Here is an 8,897-nt window from a genome sequence, read left to right as displayed (position 1 = left end):
ACCCAGTAACTCTGTAGATTACCTGCAAACAATCTGTAATGCTTGTAACATACCTATCACCTAAAACACTAAGCTCCCATGATGGGGATGCCTCTGGTTGATCGAGGGGTTTGGCCTGCAGAGTGGGGCCTCCTTGTAAGTGCATGGGGTCGTTCCGTCGGTTCGTGTGTGTATTCCTGGCGGCTGTGTAAGCGTCAATACCCCACGCCACACCAAAGCGAAACCCCACCTGCCCTCCCCCCACACACCGTACCACACCCAGACCCAAGCCTTGGCCATTTGTAGAGACTTAGTGATCATTTATAGAAATACACAATGTACATTTTGAAATGTGTGTTGGAGCTTTTCTAAAACACGAGGAACATTATTTTACAAACACTAAACATTATATTTAAAATACAAGATGAGCACTTTTTAAATAGACTATAGACTGTTTAAAAATCAATCACCATTTTTAAATACACAATAATATTTTTAATACACAATAAATATTTTTTTCGATACAATGGATATTTTTCAAACACTCTACATATTTCTTTCATACAACTGGAAGAAAAAGGAAATATAAAAGGAAAAATGGAATCTACGAAAGGAAAACAAAGAAGGATCACATATTTAAACTATTGAAATGAAACAGAAAATAGAAGTATTCACATAATTTAAAAAATGTTCAACGCACTTAACAAAAAATTTCAGTAGTCTCAAAAATATTTATGTAGTTAATAAAAAAAGGAAAAACAAACAAAATTATAAAGGGAAATAAAAGGCTAAAAGGTGAAAAAGGAAAGAAAACGAAAAGAAAGAAAAACAGAAAAAATAGAAGGAATGAACAAAAATTGAACTGAAAACCAGTGTAAAGAACACTTGAAAAAAAATGAGGAAAAATATCACCAGAAAGCGCTCTTGTTCTTCTCGCTATTGGGCCGCCCATGTCATATGCTTGTTGGTGAGCGTACACTCACTATAATGGAGATACAACATACGTGTCATTTATCTCGTTGTTTTTTCTAGCTCTTGTATTGTGGAGAAAGTCCTGGAGGCTTACTCGTTGGCGCCAGAAGTTGGTGGGTAAAAAAGCCCAGATTCGAGCCTCACCACGTCCTATCTAATTTGAGCATAGCTTCTTATATGCTCAACTCAATTTTATGTATCGTTGTGTGAGTGTGGGTAGGAGGGTGTGTGTGTTTGCCTATAACGCTTGCATACGTGCGTGCATGTAAGTGTGTTCTGGTGGATAGAGAGACACAATATTGTTGTGTGCTATTTCTGGACAATATCATGATGCAGTGCACAAGCAAGACATGAAGATTTTTTTTGAAAAAATAGAGCCTTTTTTCTAAATGCCACATGTATCGTCCATACAAAAACTTCTATTTTTTTTTAGATTTGAACTAACCAGCCCTAGACAAAACTGAATAAAACATCAAAAGCTAAGCCTTTCTTTTAGAGGCAAAAATAGATGGTGATTGAGCTTATTTGGGAATTCAGTGAGGTGGTCTGCTTGGAAGAAAACAAGTTCAGATCATTGATTTTCGACTCAAATAACACCTAATGTTAAGTTGTATCTAATTCACAACCTATCGGAATCTAATACATGCCTCATCACATATGTCTACGCATGAAACTTGACGCAAAAATCAAATTGACGCTCATATGCTAACATATCGAAACACATATAAAGTATGAATATATAATTTCAGATATCCTAAGCATAGAGCAAGAACTGATTTGCACAAAAGCATATGATTTGATCACTTCCAAGTTCTAACATTACCTTGTCTAATACATGTATTTTGATAATGTGAAAGGCTTTGCTTCATCTAAATGTTTTTGAAGTAGGATTTGTAGTTTGTGCTAGAAGCAAATTGGAAAGCAGAGAACCATATCAAGCAAAAACAACTTCCAATATGATATCAGATGCTTTAGCACAAGTCGATACACATAGCACGTCTACTCATTAAAATAATGATTTGGTTCCAAATATTTGGAGGGGCAGAGAACGGATTCCAATGAATGCTTTTGCTTAGGCATGAGGAAGGACGTCATTAAGGGGCTGTTTGGTTTCCGGCCACACCTTGCCACACTTTGCCACACCTCACCTTAGGCAAGAATATTTTTATGAGCAGTGAACCCCACATGTCATAGACATAGAAAGTGTGGCAAGATTCCCTTAGGCAAGCCAAAATGTGGCTAACAATTTGAGCAACTCAAGTAAGGAAGTGTGGCAAAAATCATGTGGCAATATATGATAAATATAGTCACAATCCAAACAGCCCGCTCTGGTATGACAGGAGCTCTTTTTGTTTTTACATCGGGAATCACAGGAGCTCTGGTATGACACATTATGCATCAAAATGCAGCCAAATTGCAAAGGGACGTTTTCTGGCCTGGCCCATTACTCTAGATAGCAGCAACCCCGACAAGTAGCGAGCGAGCGGTTTTTTCCATGTTCCACTTTCCAGTGGTTTTAAGAAAACACAGAAAAATTTTAATTTGATGTGAGCATTTTTTTAGATCTTCAGACCATTTTGGAGAAATGTGCTCGTTTAAAAAAATTGTGAACATACTTTGTAATTTTTAAAAATTATTTAAATGCGATATTTTTTTATTTTTAACATGTTTTAGATTTTCTGAATATTTTAAAAAAATAAAGGTGACATTAAAAGAAACCGCGAAAGAAACCAACAGAAAAAATGAAAACCTGAACAGAGCAAGTACTCCATCAGAGGGGTCGCTGTGCGCAAACAAATGTTCAATTTACAAAATGAATTTTGGCTTGCTAACGAAGAGTGATGTTTGAGATACACAAACACCAAAGCATGCTATGAGCACTTGAGACACACATTCTTTTACGTTGACTTAAGCAAATACTAGGCACCGGATCACCTTAGGCAATTACTCACTGTCACCAGATGAACATGGTTCACAAAACAAAATAACAGTAAACACAAGCCAGGCTAGGACGAACATGCACATGCGCAATGCCAGAAGTTGCAGAATAGTACCGGTACTAATAAGCATCCATGGTAAATCAAAAGCAGAGTGATTTTAGGATTAAACAAGCTTCAGGACCCTCATGGCCATGATCGTTCCTTCACTTTTTTCTCTTGTCGTCGGACTAGTACTTGTTGGCATCACGAACCATCCTATCAATCTCTTGCTTGCTCAGCCCGCCCTTGTCGTTGGTGATGGTGATGCTGTTCTTGTTTCCGGTCGGCCTTTCCTCCGCCGTTACTTCCAGGATGCCATTTGCATTGATTTCGAACGTCACATTGAGCTTTGGCACGAGCCTCGGCGCTGGAGGGACGCCAGTGAGATTGAACATGCCGAGCAGATTGTTATCCTTGACCAACCCTGCTTCCCCCTCGTACACCGAGAAGGGCACGGCGGTCTGGTAGTCAACGTCGGTTGTATAACCCCTCTCCTTCTTGGCCGGGATGGTAGTGTTCCTGGGTATCACCACGCTCATGACACCACCTACCAACTCTATCCCGAGCGACAGCGGCGTGACATCGAGAAGGACCAAGTCGTTCACCTTCTGGTTGTACTGGCCGTTATGGATGGCGGCTTGGACAGCAGCGCCGTAGGCGACGGCCTCGTCGGGGTTGATGCTCTTGCAGAGCTTCTTCCCGTGAAAAAAATCCTGCAGCAGCTGCTGCACCTTGGGGATCTTGGTGGAGCCACCCACAAGCACAACGTCATGGACCTGTGACTTGTCCATCTCGGCGTCGCCAAGGCACTTCGCCACATGCATAATGCACTTGCTGAAGAGGTCCAAGTTGAGTTCCTCGAACCGGGCGCGGGTGATGGTCGCGTAGAAGTCAATGCCGTCGTGGAGGGAGTCGATCTCGATCTTAGCCTCTGCCGTGGAAGACAACATTCTCTTGGCCCTCTCGCAAGCAGTCCTGAGCCGCATCAGCGCCTTCGGGTTGCTTCTGAGGTCACTCTTGTGTTTCTTCAAGAAATCCTGCACGAAATGCTCCACCATCCGGTTGTTGAGATCCTCCCCTCCAAGGTGGGTGTCACCAGACGTGGCCTTGACATTAAAGGTACCATTGTCAATTTTGATGACAGAGATATCCAAGGTGCCACCACCATAATCAAATATGAGCACCGTCTTAGCTTCACCATTAGCAGAAGTATCGTCGAGACCGTAGGCGATGGCTGCGGCGGAGGGCTCGTTGATAATGCGCGTGACGTTGAGGCCAGCAATGGCACCAGCATCGAGGGTGGACTGGCGCTGCGAGTCGTTGAAGTAGACTGGCACGGTGATGACAGCATCCTTCACCGTGGTGCCAAGGTAGGTCTCCGCTGTCTCCCTCATCTTGACAAGCACCATGGAGGATATTTCTTCAGCAGCGAACTGCTTCTCCTCGCCCCTGTACTTCACCACGATCATTGGTCGATCGCTACGGCCTGAAATGACTTTGAAAGGCCACAACTTCATATCTCCTTGCACCACTCTTCGCTGAAGCGTCGACCGATCAGCCGCTTTGCATCTGGAAAAATCGATGTAGTTAGTTTCAATACAATAGTGTATTTCGCAAAAGAAGACATATATCTATGAAATTAAATACCGAAAGAGTATTTTCACTTCATTCTAAATTTAAGAACCAACGCATCACAGAACATATATACTTAAATATCATTTCGCCTTGCTATTACAAACCAGTTTGATAACAAAAATACCAGGTTCAGAAAGCATTTTCACAAAACAACCCCACATCACAAATGCAAATTTATTGTTTGTTGTATTTTGATATGGCCAATCACTAATTAATACGTAATTATCTGGAATTGGGTCTTGATTATGTAGTTTGTTGTGCATTAATTTGCAATTTATGAAACTTACAATTGTGTGATAAGAGTTAAATTAATAAGCCACTCAATATTGCCAAAATAAAAAAAACGGCTCAACATTTGCATAACAGAAAACTATGTGCTTTCATGAATATATGTTTTGGTTATTCATATTGTCTAACTTTTTTATAATGTAACTAAGCTATATAAAATTATAGTTTTTCAGTCCTCAATGAAATAATAATCTACAATCAAAATAAACAAATAACTAGAGATGCTAGTTACTATATTCAGTTTATAAGCATTGGCACAAAATAAACAAATATCGTTACATGATACAATCTGAAAAATCCCACAACAGAAATACTTGTCCTGTTTTTATTTCCTTCAAAAAATAACCTCTTAAGTTTTGACATTATATTTCTTGATATTCATGGGGGAATTGCAATGTATTGTTTCTACACCAAACCCTGATACTGTCCATATATAAGCGGCCTCTTTTGATTGAAGGATTTTTTATAGCAACTTAGGAAATATACCTTTTAACGCAGTTTCTTGATTTTTAAAGTTTTAGGATTTTTCCTAAATACTCCCACTATACACAAATGTAAGATGTTTTTGGTGAGTATTAGTACACTAAAAACGTCTTACATTGTGTACAGAGGGGGTATTATTTTACACCACATTTCACAAGAAAGTTTCCACTGTCATCATTAACCTGTTTTTTCGTATGTGTTTCCTATGTTGTAGTACTAACTTTTAATCAAATAATAGATTGCACAAATGTAATCATATACTAGGATATAGTGGACATGGGAATTGGATGTATATTTTATTCAAGCATTTTTTGAATCCAGCTAGTACAGGGGTTCTTAGTGCTTGGAAGCTTGTACAAACAAATAACTACATGGCAGAACCACCGCAAAAAAAGAAAACATGGCACAGATCAATATTGAAGAAAAAAAACCGATCTCAGCAAACAAAAAGAACATGGGAGAGAAGATGCAGTAATCTGAATACCTGAGTGAGCATTTGGCAACTGAAGAATATGAAATATATGCAACACAAACCTATGAACCTGAGAAACTTAATAAACGAACAGAACGATTGCCGCTAAAAAGAAGAAGAACTAGCAGGTGGTGGTCAGTTGGTAGCTCTCACCGAAGACGGTGTTGACGGGGTTCATGGCAGCCTGGTTCATGGCCGCGTCGCCGATGAGACGCCAGGTGTCGGTGAAGGCGACGCAGGAAGGCGTGGTGAGGTTGCCCTGGTCGTTGGCGATGACCTCCACGCGTTGGTGCACCGGCCGCCACACGGCCACACAGGAGTAGGTCGTCCCGAGGTCGATGCCGATCGCCGAGCCGTCGCCCTTAGTGCCAGCTGCCATGTTCACGCGACAGATGCCGAGCAGAGGAAAACGAAGAGTGCAGAAGTACAGGCGCGATCGAGCGTGAGGATTGGGAACTGCAGGGTTGTATTTATTTGAACGTGCATAGGAAGGCGAGAGACCACCGGCCAGTGGGAAACGTTTATAGTAGTACGAGGCATCTAGTACTCCCTCCGTCCGGGTGTATAAGTCATTCGCGTAGTTCTAGGTCATCGATTTGAGAAATTAAATATGTGTTATATGTCATGAAAAGTATACCACTAGATTTCCACACGGATGTAGTTTCTAAATATATATTTTTTGTCACATATAATACATATTTAGATAGTTAAATTATCGACCTAGAACTACGCGAATGACTTATACACCGGGACGGAGGTAGTAATTACTATACTGCGGAAGCCGAAGAATTTTACACAAGCGAGATACTCCGTTAAATGAAGGTTGTTGGCGAAATATTTCAAAAAAAGAGGTTGTTGGCGAATTTTAAATCGGTATAGATTTTCTTAAAAACAAAATCGGTAGAGAATTTTAGTCACACCATTGGAGACGGAGGGATTGAGTAGTAATTTTGGAGAAACAAATGAGAGCCTCTATTCGCAAGTTGTCTGATTTTTTTTTCGAGATAGCCAATCACTTTTTTCTTATAACTAAGCAAAAGCATAAAAAGAAAGTCTAAGGCAATAGTATGAATTAGAGGCTTTGGTATTATACCAAAAGAAGAGAGAAGAAAGGAGATTTAAAGCAAATGATGGCAATGCATTATCAATCAGGGAAATTATCCCCGCGTGTGTGGCCCTGCTACTCCTCGTCTATCCCATGTGGTTGTCGCGCCCATCGCCGCTCTCACATAGTTGCGTTGTTGCTCCTCGTACTGTCCTTGTCCATCGTCACAACATGAGAGATCACAGAATCTCGCTCGCCACCATATGGACATGACAATGGTTGAGCTTCGAGAAACCAAGGTTCTCCACCATGCCGATACCCCCAGGGAGATGGTATACCGAAGGGGAGTCCGGGCTCGTCGGATCCGGCTCCGACGGGTCACCGGTGAGCCGAATTCGACGCCAGTGAGCCTAGGTGATGAGGTCGGTGTTCCCAACTGAAGGTTAGGGATTTCACAGATTTTTCATACTACATATGTTTGCTCGACATGCTACAAGCTTGTGTCGGTTCTATTGCAAACACATGCCAACGTGATATGCTGATTTTGTGGTGTATTTTGCAAATTGTTGGTTCATGTTGTCAGTGTTATTTGCACCATTGCAAACACTATTTCCATGATGCATACGCCCTACGCGTCTTTCCCGGCGATTTTGCTACGATCAATGGATTTCTTGCATACATAAATATTTTTGCTGCAAGAGTTATTTTGAAATGGGATGACGTTTTCTGTGTGGTCTTTAACCATCGGGAGAAGGAATACTGCAAATATGTTGCATGTGTGTGGTAGAAAAGTTGTTGCGTGCAAGGCTTTGAAGCTGAAATAGATCGGATGGCCCCATTGCTAGTTTGAAATTGCATATGACAATTAGATTCCCGCGAATAAGATAACAATGTGTATTTGATTGTCCAAATCAAACTTTGAATAATATTTAGTTCAATAATATGTGGATTATGTTACGCTATGTTTCTTATATATTTCAACTCACATCAGTTAATGCTTGAACTCGGACAATCAAATTTGTCTTATATTGGAAAAAAATTGTCTTCATATCACAACGTGCATTAGTTCTTAAATGTGTTAAGTAATATAGTGTGCATTTGAGATTACAAATTCAAGATTTGACAAGCATTTAGTCCAATAGCATGAGAGTTATGTGACTTAAAAATATGGCAGGCAATGCAGTTATCTAGAACAGTGCAGATTAAAAAAATCCGCATGCAACATAGAGGGGTGGTTGCCAACGGGAATATGGATGGTAGATGATAAGTCTAGAACGGCAAGCACTAATATGGTGCAAGAAAGGTCACTGTAAATACTATTCAACTACTCGGATGTAGGCATCATCAATAGTAAACTAATTCTAAGTTAGCTTCGTATCTCTAATTAGCAGGGTGAAGTTGGACTGGTGTCGGTGTACAAAAGTAGGGGCTCTAATTTTGATCTCTTTATTTATGCACAGGCAGTCAGAGCCATGTGCCGCGGCCACCCTTAGCAGGGCAGAGAAGGGAAGTCGGAGAGAAGCCGAAGCACAAGACAACCAAGACGACGCCAAGACCAGAAGCGCAGGAGGGCAAGAGGGCGAGGTGGACTCCCTCGACAAGATCCTCGCCGAGGCGCCCCCCCGCAGAACTTGCCCAACACCAGCAGAGCGAGCCACCCTTGAGCCCAAAGGTTCCGAATGCCGTCAACAACTACGTGGGACCAGGGCTCGGGAGGCACCTCTGAGGTGGCATGCAGATCTTTGTCGAGACCATAGACATATGAGTTCAGATGAGGACCAGAAGATGGCGACCCTCGCACTACTAGGAAAAGACCTACTAGTGGCGCACCAGTTTTGCCTACTAATGGCGCACTACTGGTGCGCCACTAGTATTATATATTAATGGCGCACCACAGGTGCGCCATTAGTATAGACCAACATGCGTCATTAGTATGCCTTCCAGGGGGGCATATTTACCCATGTGATTTGGCATACTAATGACGCACTGTGGGGCGATGCGCCATTAGTATGAATATTAGGTTTTTTCTACTTTTCTGATTTTT

The 8,897-nt window shown here is 41.4% G+C and overlaps 1 pseudogene; it reads right to left on the bottom strand.

Moving 5' to 3' along the window:
• Positions 1 to 3,094: 3,094 nt before the first annotated feature.
• Positions 3,095 to 6,187, bottom strand: LOC119318164 (annotated as a pseudogene).
• Between the last annotated feature and the right edge of the window lie 2,710 nt (positions 6,188 to 8,897).

The sequence above is a fragment of the Triticum dicoccoides genome, chromosome 6A (assembly GCF_002162155.2).
Source record: "Triticum dicoccoides isolate Atlit2015 ecotype Zavitan chromosome 6A, WEW_v2.0, whole genome shotgun sequence".
Lineage (NCBI taxonomy): Eukaryota > Viridiplantae > Streptophyta > Magnoliopsida > Poales > Poaceae > Triticum > Triticum dicoccoides.
Note: the sequence above shows the minus strand (reverse complement) of the source record. Positions and strands in the feature narration are given on the sequence as shown.